Raw genomic sequence first — 15,769 nt, 5'->3', positions numbered from 1 at the left:
TCAAAATCACTTCTCAGGCTTTATGTAAAGTAGTCAGATATTCAAATCATTAAGTGTACCAGTTCATAAGTGTTAACAATGGATTCATCTCATACTGCTCTCACTCCTGCCCAACCAGGTACCATACTACCAATGAAAATAATCCAACTCTGTATAACGTGTCAGTAATTAAACTGCTACACTTGAACACCTACCATAAATATATTTAACAAAAATTTGTGATCACTGTCAACAAATTCAAGCTTTCTGAAGGTTTCACATATAGTAACAGGAACATTAAGGATGCAGCTATATTGTTTATGAAATAGTTATTTTCTACTCTCTACATATTTGATTGTAGCTATTTATGATTGATTTTTATTAAACATTATCATTATTATTATTATTATTATTATAAGCTTCTAGGGAATCTTCATAATACAGCCTTGTATTCCCTAACAGTAGATGTGTTTATTCATTTACTGAATAATGTCATTCATTTATTAACTCATAATCCAGGAATGGACCATATATTTTTTATGTATCTAGCACTGTTCTTTGGGTTATTGTTAAAATAATTCAAACATCATAAGAATTCTCCATTCTTTCTCTCTGTCCTTGTGTACTTCAGCATCTTCCTGTTGGGAAGAAACTCATTTGCAAAAGGCTACTGGCATTATGTTGGGGTCATGTGGGAGAGGGAACCTGCTGGTTACTTCTTATTATGCAGAAAGTCCAGACGTGAAACAGAAAAGGGCTGAGGTCCTGCACTAGGGTGGGGAGGCTGCTTGGAGGAGAAGAGGAGAAAGACATGAGGAAATCTGAGATCAGAACATCTAGGCAGAGACAAGCAGTGCAAAGACCATAGCTGCAACAGGCTTGACAAATTTCAGAAACAGAGCAAAGCTCAAGCTAGAGTGCAGCCTCAACCTCCCTGGGCTCAAGTGATCCTCCCGCCTCAGCCTCCAGAGTCGCCGGGACTACAAGTCCATGCCACCACGTCTGGCTAACTTTTATATATTTTGTAAAGATGAGGTTTCACTATATTGCCCAAGCTGGTCTCAAACTCCTGGGCACTAGCAATCCGCCCGCTTTAGCCTTCCCAGGGACTGGGAGGATAGGAAGAGGGGCGTGAGGTCAGCTGAAGAAACAGACCTACAGGAACAGGGAGGGGTACTCAGACTGAGATTCCACACAGGAAAGCAGTGGGGAAACGCTTTAAGAGATGCGCATGCAGACTTCGTGGTTTCATATTTCAACATGACCGCTGAAATTGTGGGTGACATTCACACACACAAAAAGAAACCCAGATATCTTCCTTTCATAAAACATGTATTTACTATTTATAAAATTAAGAGATACTTTTAGAAAATTAAATTTATATCAATAAAGAACACTCATAGGCTTCTAGCCCCTTGTCTGTCCTTCTACCTCTTTTTTCTTTTTATGGCATTTGGGAAGATTTGTTATTTTTCATAATACAGTTTAGGTTTGAAATATTTTTCTTTAATTTCCATATTCCAAAAATTTACAATACTATTTATGTGGGCACATCACTACTAATACGACTCCATGTCACATAAATAGTCGTGTAACTTTTTATGTTGTCCCCTGCTTATGTGGGGGAGGTTTCAGAAACCCTATATTACAGGCCTGCTCTAGGCTGCTCCTGTTCTGAGGCTGGTACCGTAATATATGGATTGAATGCTGCTCCTCCGATGCTCTTGTCAGCCTGAAAGCTTGCCTTCCAGTTTGTATCAAACCATGGTAGACAATAAATCAGCACATGTGTCTGAACAGTTATATATTCTTTCTGTGGCTTTAAATATTTTTATAATCAGGGGTGCAATGTAGGACTCAGGGGACCTTTAAAGCCAGCATTTCAAAACAGCTGGATGGAGACTCAGAAAACTTGTATGCTATTGAACTAAATTGCAGGAAAACTTCTCTGAACCTTTGATGCATGTGGGGTTTAGTTTTCCTGGGAACCACGTTTAATTCTACAATTATTCATTTCTACAGTAAGAGCTATTCCTGCAATTCACTGAATGATAGGATATGGAATGTAGGATGACCTTCCTTCTTCCTACACCTTTGAAATTGGGAGCAAATGCATAATTCACATTAGACGGCAAACCAGCCCTTGACCTCAAACAGACAATGTAACAGCTCAGCTGGCCCAAGCAGGAATAAGACAATTCTTCTTAATAAATCCAGCAAAGTTTACCACGCTGGATAGAGCTTCCTTGAAACTGGACACTGGGTAAAAAGGATCCACCTTGAAACCAGTTCCCTTGATTCCCATGAAAGGGACAGTTGCCCATTCGGTTATTATTAATATCTAATTAAAGCAAATTAACTTTCGGAAACTAGGAACTAGTTCAGAACAGATCCCACATGTTCTCTGTTGGTCTCTGGGTCTTGAAATGGCCAGATGACTTGAAGCTGGCACTGGAAAATGTGGGAGAACAGTCTTGGGAGTGAAGAGGCAACAAAATCCTGCTGGTTGATTATTCTAAAGTCACAGGTCATTTATTATTAAACAATATTAAAGGAGGACTCCTGAGACATTTTAAATGTGTGTCCTCAGGAACCCATCCTTGCTGTCCTCCTGGGCCCGTCCCCACCCACCGCATGCACCTAGACATATGCCACACGCTGCTTGCCCGGCTGTTGGGTCCCCACAAAGCCCCCGCAACTGGCTCCCAGGGAGTATGTCTGAAAATATGCGCTGATGTGTTCCCTGGCACTCTGGGAAAGCAGGACATTTTGATGACTCAGTTTTCTCCACGGGAAATTATTCTGTTGGAGCGCATAAAATAACAAGTGAGTAGCAAAGCTGCGTATAACAAAGTCTAACTGCACTGATATTTAAACCCAGGATATGTATTGGTAGGCCTTTATGATTTATGAAGTTTTCCTTTGTGGTTTTCAAGGAAAATTATTTTTCCATTTTTGGTATAATATGTTTGTACTCCCAACAACTCCCCCCTTGGGTTTATTTTTGATCACTTTTTCATCGGGTGAGGCTTGTTGGTGCAGGGGCCATCATGGCGGTGGGAGAGCTGGTTACCGAATTGCAAAAGCAGATCACTCACTGCAAGAAAATGTAGGGATGTTCCATGTAAAGGCAGTTTCACAGGCACAATTCCTAATTCTGCAGGCTTCTGCAACTCCTCAGGACCTTTCAGCAGAGTGTAAGTCAGCTACAATGCTCCTCGTTTTCAGAATGCCGTTACCAAAAGCCCACATAAGGTTGAAAGTGGCATCACATGCCTCAAAGTAGCTCTGCCAGATGTGCTCTGCGCTGGTGCAGCCTGAGGCTGAGGGTGAGCCGCGTGCACCCCGTTTGCACCCAGCAGAGAGGAGAAAACCTTCCCTCCTTCTCAGCTCCCTCGGTGTGGCCCGTGCAGGCTCCCTCCTAATCCTAGCCTTTTGATACTTTGCCCAGGGAGCCAAACAAATGCATAATTCTAACTAGCTGTAATTGCATTTCCCAGCTCACCTATCACAATGGTGTTTCCATTGCTGCTGACTTCTGTTAGCAGCTGCCCCAGTCTCCTGCTGCCTCCTCCCACACCAGCACTCACAGACGCAGGTCTCTGGGGATTGACAGAAAATGGTCTGCCGCTTTGGGTATTTCATGGCTCCGAGTGTGTATGTTGTGTTTTTTCTATCAGTGATTAAAACTACAAATTTAGTTAATGTACAGCACAGACTTTGTGAATAAATCTACACATACACACACACACACACACACACACACACACACACACACACACACACACACACGCAGCTCTGTAATTGCTTTTAAATGCTGGAGCCAGTCTCAAAGGCTGTCAGCTACTCCCCAGATGCTGAACTCCCCCAGCAGCCCTACCTCCCTTCCGGGCCACACCTCCCACCCTGGTCCCACACCAACCTTTTGTTCTGATGGCAAATCAAACATCCCAGAGCTTTTCCCAGCCAGACTCGGTGTAAAGTAGACCGATTTTCCTTGTGGCCAGCCTCTTTGCTTGCATTTTTGGCAGATTAAAAACAAAAGCTATGACCAATAATACTCATAAAATATCGTGCTTGCTGGATGTCCCCCTTAGGTTCACTGCAGAGACACAATTGTCCAACCGTTTATCACTCAGAAATGGTTTACTGATCTTCTGGAAAGATGTCATCATTTAGGAGTATTATATATCTTTCTAAAATCACTCAAGATTTATGGTGGTGACCTGAATTCCTGTAGAGCTATCTGCTTCACACTTTTGAACACCAAAGAGAAAAGATTGTATTTTAAGGAATTTAGGCCAATGGTTATGAAGAAGCCAGAGACCAGAACGTGTCCTGAGATTAGACACACACAAATGAAAACAGAGGATTGCGGAACCCATAGGAGCCTTCTAGGGTTCAGCAGGACCCCACCCTACCAGTCTCCTGCCCTATGTTGAATCGTTCCCCTGCGTATAATGAGCTGTAGAAGTCCAGTTTTTATCTAATCAGTTCTATCACTCATTGGCTCATCCTTCCTTGAGATCCCCTAAAGAGTCTGGGGAATGGCGATTTCAAACTAAATTGCTGCTTACTAAGGCTGATTTCTGAATTACTAAAAAGGCACAGAACTGTGGAGGGATGTGCCTCTTGGATGAATGAATCTTCAGGATAAATGGAAGAAATATGTAGAAAGGTTTCACAACAGACAGATCTGCAAGAACCTATGTGAAAAGTGACTAAGCTCCTTGAAAACGACCCTGGTGTAAGACCTCTGTCAACGTTAGCAGTGCCGCCATCCTCATCACTCCTCCAGCAGAATGCTTTCTTGGAAGTCCTGAGAGCCTTCATCAAAACAAATGGGCTGCTTTTTCTATGGAGGGGACGCTGCCACCATTGGAGTCCAGACACACGCATTTTCCCCGTGACATGAAGAGGTATAAAGAACAGTTGTCATCCTGCATGACCAACAACCCACAAAGTTCAAAGTGTTCGCACAGGATAAGAATGTCGTCAGCACCCTAAGAACAGATCCAAGCTGACTGGCCTTGGAATTGAATGGAACAAGTTAGCCTCATCAGCAAGAACCAAGGAAGCTCACCAGCCTCTGAACTGATCAAGGTCTTTGCTCAAGGAGAGATTCCTAAAATGCAAAGCAAAAAAAAAAAAAAAAATTTTTTTTTTTTCCAGGATGGGTAGCTGGGTTCTCACTGGAGCCCAGGCTTATGGCAGAGGGAACATGAATAAAGTCCCCTTTCTCTTGAGAGCAGTTGATGCCCATATACAGTCAGTTTCCTTCTGGAGAAAGCCCCAGGGGACCATCCATTACCCCCAGGACAGCCACTTCTGTTTAGCATGTACGCAAGGCTGCTCAGGGGACAACAGGGGTTGCATGCCATCAATAAAACAAGGCTGTTCAACACTGAATTTCACTTTCCTTCCTTGCCCAGTTACTCATTTTGCTAGTTCCCTGGTGAGACGAATGCTAGCCTATTTCGATGGGCGCAGAAAGAAGGCGATGGTGAAGGTGAAGTCAGTGTTCAGTGCATTTGTCCCAGCAGTTCAGCAAAGATACCTGCTTCGATGGAAAAACACGGTGAGTGTCTGGGCCTCTGGAGTGTCAGGGAGCATTTTTAACTTAATCTGTTCAGTACTTCACATTGCATCTTGCATCTGCGTCTATGTGTTTCACTGTGAAGGTGAAGGGAGACAGATGAACATTCACATGCCAAAATTGTGAGCCAACATCCAGGCTCCGAAGAAAAGAATGTGGGAAAATGAGCACACTCTAGAACTATTCTCCATGTGGGTGAGCCCTCAGTGGGACCCTGGACTGGGCAGCTCAATGGCAAACTCTAGAATTATTCTCCACTCGGGTGAGCCCTCAGCAGGACCCTGAACTGGGTGGCTCAGTGACTCAGGGGATCACCTCTGGCAGCTGGTGTTTGCCTGGGTGACCTCCCAGGGAGGTTCTATTTGGGAACTGCAGACCATTAGGTGGTTTCCCTGTTGACAATTCAAATGCCCTCCCATCTCCCTGTAATGCTTTCACCTGCTCAGGAGGCACCTCTATCTAGAAATGCAAAAGAGGGTACCCAGGGATCACATTAATATCTTTGACTTCAGTGTTTTTTGGCTCCAGTCTTGGGATAGGAACAGTCTTGAAAAGTCAGCTCCAGGTGACTGCAGTTAGGATAGAGTCTGTCTCAGCCAGAGGCGTGATTCAAGTCTGCTCCCTTTTCCCTGTGGCTGTCCCCACTCCTTGGCCTGGATGTCCCCATGAACACTGTTGCTAAGTGGGCATCAGGACCACCATTGGCCTGCCCAGACCTCTATCTCTGAGTCTTCTCCTTTCTAGCTAGACTTGCCCCTTCAACCATCTCCCACAGTCTCACAGGTAGTGTTTACATGCTGATGCCTCCCAAACACGTATCTTCAGCCTGATCCCCTACCCTGAACCCAAGACTTAAAAATCACACTATGGCCTTGACATCTCATGGGTATATTTAATAGGCTCTCAAGCTTCACATTCCCCTAGCTGAGCTCCTGGTACCCTCCCTCACAGCCCTCCCTATGGCAGCAAATGGCAACCTCATTCTTGCAGTGACTCAGGCCAGACACCTTATCCTCCTTGGCTCCTCTTTCACTCTCAATGTGCATGGGGTCAATCCACAGATCTTGTTTGTTCCTCCTTCAAAATACACCCAGAGGCCAGCCACTTCTCACCACTTCCAACTCTCCTTCCTTGGTCCAAGCCACTAACAGTGTGGCCCAGATCCTGGCAGTGGCTTCCTGGCATTCTCCCTGCTTCCTCCCATGAATCTCCCTCATTCACACTCCTGCGTCAGATCACGCCATTCCTCTGCTCTGGAAGCCTCTGCTGGCTTCCCATCTCATCCAGAGGACATACTGAGTGCCTCTGTGACCCCTGAGGGCTCACTGCTCCACCCACACCTCCCTGATTGCATCTCCACCCCTCCGCACACCCACCTCCTGGCTGGTTTTGACCAAGTCAGGCAGCCTCCCGCTCAGAAACCTCTGTTCTTGCTGTTTTCTACCTGGCCTTCCAGAAGGCCAAATGGCCCCTTTCTCTTTGCCTTCACATTTTAACTTCAAGGTCACATTCCCCGACCACTGTCAAACATACCCACTTCCTTACCAGTGTTTTTTATGCTCCTTTCCTGCCTCATTTTTCTCCTCAGTACCTATCACTGTCTAATCTAGTCTTTTAATATTTTAACTTTTAATTTAGCTGGGTACTTACTAGGTGTATCTATTTATGGGGCACATGAGATGTTCTGATACTGGCATGCAATGCATAATAATCACATCATGGAAACTGGGATATCCATCCCCTCAAGCATTTATCCTTTGTGCTACAAACAATTCAATTATGCTTCTTAAGTTATTTTTAAATGTACTATTACATTGTTGTTGACTATAGTCACCCTGATGTGCTATTGAATAGTAGGTCTTACTCATTCTAAATTTTTTTGTACCCATTAACCATCCACACCTCCCCCCTTCCCTCCCCTGTTACCCTTTCTAGCCTAGGCTAACCATCCTTCTATTTTCTGTCTCCTTGAATTCTATTTTCTATCTCCTTGAATTCAATTGTTTTGACTTTTAGCTCTCACAGATAAATGAGAACATATGATGTGTGTCTTTCTGTGCCTGACTGATTTCACTTAATATAATAACGTCAAGTTCCATCCATGCTGTTGCAAATGACTGTATCTCATTCCTTTTCATGGCTCAATAGTACTTCATTGTGTACATGTACCACATTTTCTTTATCCATTCATCTGCTGATGGACACTCAGGTTGCCTTCAAATCTTGGCTATCGTGAACAGTGCTGCAGCAAACACGGGAGTGCAGGTAGCTCTTCAATACACTCCTCTCCTTTCTTTTAGGTGTATCCCTTAGTGGTGGGATTGCTGGATCATATGGTACCTCTACCTTTAGTTTTTCACAGAATCTCCAAACTGTTCCTCACAGCGGACCATCTAACCTATTCTTTATTTTTCTTGTTGTTTGGCTCTCTCATTAAGTAGAAATTCCATAAGGATAAAAATCTTTTTCCCTTGTGTTCTTTGCTGAATCCTGGAGCCTAGCTCATGTAAGAAGACACAGAATGCATATTCACTGTGTGAGTACATTTTATCTTGTGGCATCAATGATCCAGGGCCAGAGGAGCATCCAGGAAAGGACAGCAGAGCCTCAGGTGCTTATCAGTGTCACGGAATGTCTGCGAATAGTTTTGGTTACTTATTAACAGAATGACTTCATACACATCAAATAAATTAATGCCCCTTAATTCCTGATGCAGTTGGTAGGAGTGAGACAGTCACATGCCAATTGGGAATGTGAAAAGGGAAGGGGAAAGACGGAGGAAGATGAAGTGCAAAGAGAAAGAATTTAGCATTCATAATATTCTCACTTTATAAAAATTTGGCATGTAAGTATTCTTATTTTGAATGGCTCAGAGAAAATTGTGATGAATTTTTAGGTACTTCAAAATTCATTCATTTGCAAATCTTTTAGGAAATTCTAGTTAATTTCCTAAATTAATGAGATGGGGTAGGGGGACTAAGAGAGGATTCACAAGACAAAAGAATAAAAAATATTTCTTCAAAACATGTGAGAAGAATTCTGAAAGACAAGGTGATTCCTAAGCTGAAGTGAGATAAATTGTCATGAAAGGGCTTCATTGTGTCAAAACAGCAGGTGAGAAGAAGATGAATTTGGAAGTCACTGGTTTTAGTAATGAAGGAGCTCAAAATCGATTATTTATGCCTATTTATAACATTTTAATTTTGATTTAAATGCAAATTTATAGAAAATTTGCAACAATACAAGAAAGCTTCGATGTTATTTCTTTCTTTCTTTTTAGACAGAGTGTTGCTCTGTCGCCAGGCTGTAGTGCAGTGTTGCAATCTCAGCTCACTGCAACCTCCGCCTCCCAGGTCCAAGTGATTCTCCTGCTTCAGCCTCCCTAGTAGCTGGGACTATAGGCACAGACTACCACACCAGGCCAATTTTTATATTTTAGTACAGATGGGGTTTCACCATATTGGCCAGGCTGATCTTGAACTCCTGACTTCATAATCTGTCTGCCTGGGCCTCCCAAAGTTCTGAGATTACAGGTGTGAACCACCGTGCATGGCCCATTCAATGTTATTTACCCAGATTCACCATTTTACATTTCGCCATACATTTGCTTTATCAGTTGAAAGACAGAGACACAGACAGAGAGGTAAAGAAATGGAAATGAAAGTAACATTGTGTTCCTTTACCCCTAAATGTGCATTCATTAAGAACAAGGGCTTTCTCTTATATGTCCAAGGTAAAGTTATCTAAATCAGAACATTTAACATAGAAACAATGTGATTATCTAATCCACAGCCTAGATGCAAAATGTGTCAACTGCCACAACAACGTCCTTAAAACTCCCTGCCTCCAGCCCAGGAACTGGCCAGATCCCACATGCATCTGCTCATCACGTCTACTTTGTCCACTTGCATCTGGAACTGTAGCTCAGCCTGTGCCTTTCTTCATCTTAACATTTTGAAAAGTACAGTCCGCTTACGCTGTAGATGTCCCTTCACTGGGAGCTGCTCAGATTTCCTCATGACGAAATTCCGGTTCTGCATGACGGCAGGAACTACGCATTCTCATTGCACACATGAGGAGGCACAGGATGTCACTGTCCCAATGTTAGTGATGTTAGCTTTGATCACTTATTTAAAATGAAATTCGCCAGGTTTCTGAACTGTGAGATTCTACTTTTCCATTTGTAATTAACAATTAATTTGTGGGGACATAATTTGAGTCCTATTCTTCGTTTAACTTTTACCCACTGCTTTTTGCATCTATTGCTGGTTTTCTCATTCCATCGCCGCTTTGATCCACCCAGAAATCATTTGTACTTCAACGTTGCACTTTTCCATTTTAGAATTTCCATTTATTTTTATAATTTCTATTTCTCTGCAAAGATTCCTTGTCTGTCCACTTATGATAATCACATTTTCCCTTAAGTCCTTGAACATACTTATAAATGTTGTTTTAAAAGCCCTTGACTGCTAAATCCAACATCTAGATCAAATCAATGTCCATTTCTCTTGGCTTTGGGTAAAATTTTCTGGTTCCTGTGCATGTGTAATCATTTCTTACTAGACTACACGCTGTGGATGCCCACTCTAGAGACTTTAGATTCCGTTATGTTCCTCTAAAGCACATTAGTTTTTGCAATAGCAGCTACTTCACTTGTGTGAACTCAAACTCCAAACTGTCCTCCTTGCAGTGGGCAGGAGGGGAAACTGCTGAGCCTCCATCCTCGCAGCTGCTGCTTTTCACTGGGAAATGTGGGGGCTTCCCCATGCACATGCAGTACAGCGGTTACCAGGGGTAGGAAGAAGTGCATGCACAGATTTCGTTGCTACCCTGTCTCTACTCTTGGGTTCTACCCATGTATAGTGTAACTCTAACCTAACAATGTGTCATCCTTACTTTTTTATGGTACGTATTTACTGTTGTGCATGGGTTGAACCCAAGAAGTTTTGGGAGTACCTTAAGGCAAGAAAAAAAGAAGACGAAATGCAAGTAGCACCCAGTGGATTCCCGTCTTTCAAGGGCTGCCTCCCCGGTTGCTGCCTGCCTTTCATCGTTCTCCTGTGCCTTTGAACAGCTGGTTTTTACATCTTGTCCGGACTCTGTAATTGTTATCTGCGGCAGGGTTATTCTGAGGCCAGCTTCTCCACTATCATCAGAAGCAGAGCTTCTCTAATCATCTTTTTAAATCTAGAAATTCTCATGGTTTCTTAGAGCTTCAGGCTTCCTGTCAGTATTTTACATGACACTGTAAACTTTCCATCCACATTGTTATTCTATGATATAGAATCCAGCCTTTATTCTTGAATTTCTTTTTACCACTTACCTGAGTGAAGTATCTCTGCATGAATTCTAAAAGCATATTTCTAGTAGTCCAAGCTGAAGTCATCTTCCTCAGCAAATGGGAAATTTAACATGTATTGCAAATCACATAATTGGGGTTATGCAAACTTGGGTGTTAGAAAAAATGAACATCTCAGAAGGAAATTTCTCTCATCATATAACATATGCATATTCATATATATGTATAGATAATTTAGGAAAGCCAAGTTTATATAGCTGCAAGTCTATATGCCTAAGGAGAGTGTTAACTGAACTTTGTGCCAAAACTTTAAATATACCCAAGATACTTTTCCAAGTGTCTCCACTCTACTCTGTCAAAGCCACACAAATTTTTAAATAACAGTCCAGATATGCACTGTCCTCTTTTTATGTTTTCCTCAAAGCACAGTTCACGGCCCCAAACCTTCCTGGAAGCAGGTGACCACATGTATTTAAAGTGCACCTGGTCTGTGTGTGAACTTCCATTCTGTCACAAGTGACATGACTCCTGCATCCTCTTCCTTCCCCGGAGCATTTAGTCCTGGACTGCTGAGAGAAAATGCAATTTCTACAACAAAGCCAACTCTACCTTCTAGTTGCCCCTACTGTTGGGTGAATATTTCTCCAAATGCTGGCAGGAAGGGGGTTGACTGCTAAGGAAGGAATTCTCAGGCACTTCCCAAATCTGAAAGGAAGGCACAGGAAAAGCCTCAGGCTGGAACCTAGGCTGGTTGAAGCGGGAAGATTTCGCTAGATAGAAATTTGAAATGCCCCTACAAAGAAATCCAAGTTCCATGAACACTCTGTTGCCACCCTGCAATTTAGTGTCATACTCTACTTGTAACTCTAACCTAACAATGTGTCATCTTTACTTTTTTATGTTATTTATTTACAAGTGCATTTTCAGTATCAACCCTTCATTCATTAATCCTAATGTGGCCTTTTCCAACATCTACTTACCATTTTAAATACTTACTATAATTTACAGGGCTTTCTTGAACACATCCAAGGTATATTATATGAGGCTAGCTTAATGGAAAGTCTTGTATACCAAAGCAGGGAAAAAAACACATTTAATTTATGATGGCTTTGAATTTTGATCATAATTTACTCATGGAGACCTATTCATACAAAGCAATACCAATACAATTTTTCAGAAGCAATAAAAAATAAAACAATAAATGCTGATCTGATTAGTTTTTTCCTGAAAGTTGAGACATACTCCATTCTGAGATTATGCAAATTATACTTAACTGCAGGATACTTAGATTATCACAATTTCTCTTAAGCTAATTCTATTAGCTTAACTTTTGGAAGCATTTTAGCTACTAGAATTTTCAAATTTATGTGTTTCTCTTTTCTCCTTAAAGAAACTATCAAGGGCTTGCCCCAGTTCAAGATCTTAAAACACTAAAAGAGACAGATGTACATGGAATTAAGAAAAAATATTACTCAAAAAATTATGCCCCGAGAAGAATCATGTTTTGTAAATTCTTTCATGTCACTTCCTAATTTTAATCCACAAATTGGAGTCTGATTTAAATTAGGAGAAAACTCATACAAGGATTTTTGCAGAGCACATAATACATATAAGACTCCCCTCATGGAAGTCAGGCAGTTTTTATTCCAACAAGATGAAATAAATCATTTTTCAGGGCTCACCACACTAAAGCAAATTCATACAGTAAGTGAAAGACACATACATTAAGACAAAGCTCTTGACTCAGTGGGCTTAGAGTTGAAAAGGAGATGAGGCTTCTAAGAACACAAACCTCTCCCAGGCAGGTAGAGGGCAGGGCAAGTGTCTCCAGGATGCGCAACTCAGCAGGCAGGCTGGGGAAGCCGGGAGGAAGAAGGGTCTCCTCAGAGACCAAGAAAGGCTTTTTGAAGGAGGCTGTGTTTGAGCTGGGATTTGGTCAGGAGAGTTGAGTGTCCCAGACAGAAGGACTCACGTAAGCAAAGGACACAAAAGGAGAAACATTAAGGGACAGTCCCCAGGACCAGCAGGAGGCTGCAGGAGGTAAAGGGGATTGGCACAATTACAGGTAGATCAGGACGGGGAATATGGGGCATGGCCAATACTTTAGAACGTTTGGGCTTCCTTTCGTAACCTGTGAGCACTCCTTGAAGGTCTGAGGTTGTCTGAGCATAACAGTAACATGATTTAGACATGGGCATTAGGTCATGCTATGGAGATGGCTGGGCCACTGAATGGCCATCGCAGCCGTGCATAGCCTCCAGCAGCATGAGGGTCTGAATTAGTGCAGAACTCTGGGATGTTAAGGGGGATGTGAAGCCAGAACTAGCAGGGGTGGGGGGTAGGGGATGGCTGAGTTAACAATGACAGCCGCTAACGAGAAGGCTGGTGACACCATTCACAGGAGAAGGGAAATCACAAGAGGGTGGAGGTGGAGGTTGGCCAGGAAAATGGAGTGTTTGGGGGGGTGCCAGTGGCTCTCAGGCTGACTAGGAGAAGCTCGACACATGGTCTGCAGGCAGACGATCACATGTTTGAAAACAGGGAATAAAGCACGAAAGGGAGCATGGAAGAGATTCCACGAAAGTCAAGGACAGCTCCAGGGGAGTCTACTCTTCAAGAGGAAGAGAAAAGAACAAAGAGACAGAACAGCCAAAGTGGGGTCCCACAAACAGGGCCACGGTGCAGAGAGGGGACACAGGTTATGAGGGTCTGGGGAACAGAATGCTGCAGACATAGGGCACGGCTTCTTAGCGGCCTCACAGCACGGCTACCACAGAGGCGGGGCAGAGTCCTCCCAACAGGGAACGTGTGTCTCTGTGTGCCTGGGGCCTGCATGGGAACTTGAGACTTGGAGCTTGAATTAGGTAGCGGAACTCAGAAGATGGAGTCAGGAGTGAAGCTCAGAGTAAGGACCAATCAGAGGGGGAGTGAGACCCAGAAAGGGAACCCAAGAGCAGGGATGCACTTCCCGAGCAAGCCTAATGAAGAGGCTCTGAAAACCAGGGGGTGATGAAGAGGGAAGCAATGCAAGCCAGTTCTTTCTGGCAACCTGCAGCCTCCAAACCCCAGTTTGGGAAAGGACCAGCCTCAGTGTCTGATGCACAGTCTTCTAATTCAACAATAACCTCTACCAACCAACGATCTACGTTTCCAGGGATGATGCTGGCTGTTCGTTCCTTCAGGGGCATCAAACCGGTGTCCTGAACGCCTCTGTACTGACTGGGATGCCATAGACCTCTCAGAGGGAAGGAATCGTGTCTATTTAATCCAGATGCAGTAGATGCTGACAGCTCTCTTCACAAGTCCAAAGTTGAAATAACTTCTATGTGCTTGAGAAGTCTCCTTTTCTATGGCAGATTAAAGAAAAATTTTCTTCCATAGAAAAAAAAATAGGGTTTACTTTTTACATTTAGGGGCAAAAAAGAAGCAGCAGCTGAAAGTAAAAACCTTTGGGTTCTCACATCCCATAAATAGAGCAGTAAGATTCTCCAATAAAGCGGGTTAACAGGATAACCTGGACCAAGTCTCTAAATACAGAAGACTCATGGAGGGAGCAGGTTCATTTAACTAAGACTCTAATCAGAGGCCACTGATGAATCTTAATCGCATGAATCATCCACAGCAGCTCAGCCCATAAACCGCAGGGTCTATCATTCTCATGCCTCATAACAGGTGTGGGAGGAGCCCAACTGACATCATAAAAATCACCAAATGGCGTTTTTAAACACCCACATATGGTTATGATGCCGGGCTGCCATGTTAAGCACAGCACACATATTCAGGAGTGATCTCTTCGCTGCTCCTGTCCTACGTGGGTGACAAGACTTCTCATTAGTTATCCATGTCCTCATCTAATCACAAATGCTTCAATCAAAAACAGGCCATGTGAGAGTTTGCAGGAAACAGGACATCTAAACCTGGAATGAGGGAAGGGAGGAAAAGGGGAGAGGAGTGGGGACAGTAAGAGTCACCTAACTCATTTTGTTTTCTATCACTTGGTACATGCCTTTCCTTAGCGGGCCCATGTTGCACTGGCACATGCTTCAGGCTGTAGTAGAAGGCTGGCTCAACCTACTACACGGTTTACGTTTTCAAAAAGAATTTTCAGCAGATGCACTAAATATGGTCAAATATGTCAATGCTATTCCTAATTATTTAAAGTTAACTACCTAAAATCCACTGACTATGGATTACCTTCCCCCAGGTCTTCAGCCCCAGCTGACTCACAGGGCTGTTTGAAATTAAAATGTTCCTTTCTTAACGCACAAACAACCACATTTAAAAGACAGCTAAGAAACCACAATCCCTTCCCAGAAAATAGTTCTTACTATTATACAGAGCAAGTTCACATCTTATCACTTCACTTTGACCTTTTGGTTATCCTGCCTATTTTGTAGGAAAGCAAACAGATCTGCAAAGCTTGGGTCAATTGTCCTAGATCATGTAGAGGGCAATTGGTGCAGCCAGGATTTAAACCATCTTCACTCTATCTCCAGTCCTCATAGATTCTCTACGAGAACTACAGAAGGGCAGGAGGAAATAGAAAAACCATTCTAAAGCACAACTATAACTGGGCATAAACTCTAAGCTCATTAGAAAACTAGAAAATCATATCCTTTAGCTCTTGTTCACAACGTTTAAGTTGTACTTACCCATAAAAAGGAATTACCGTGTTTATAGATTACAGTGACCTGATTTGCATATGATTAACATGAAAATAACATGATTATGGTTTTTTTCCCCCTTTAAGTCTAGTTGGCAGAGAGCATCTTCATCCTATCTTGGCACCCGTCTCAACTGTAATAGACAAGGCTGTCCCTCCTAGATGAGGTCTCTTTCTGCCCCCCACATAGCACTGTCGTTTAGCAGCTGGAAGTTTGAGATCTGTGGGAAAT

This window comes from Sapajus apella, unplaced genomic scaffold (genome assembly GCF_009761245.1).
Source record: "Sapajus apella isolate SASKATOON/1434 unplaced genomic scaffold, GSC_monkey_1.0 scaffold30, whole genome shotgun sequence".
NCBI classification, from domain to species: Eukaryota; Metazoa; Chordata; class Mammalia; order Primates; family Cebidae; genus Sapajus; species Sapajus apella.
This window is presented reverse-complemented; position numbering follows the sequence as displayed.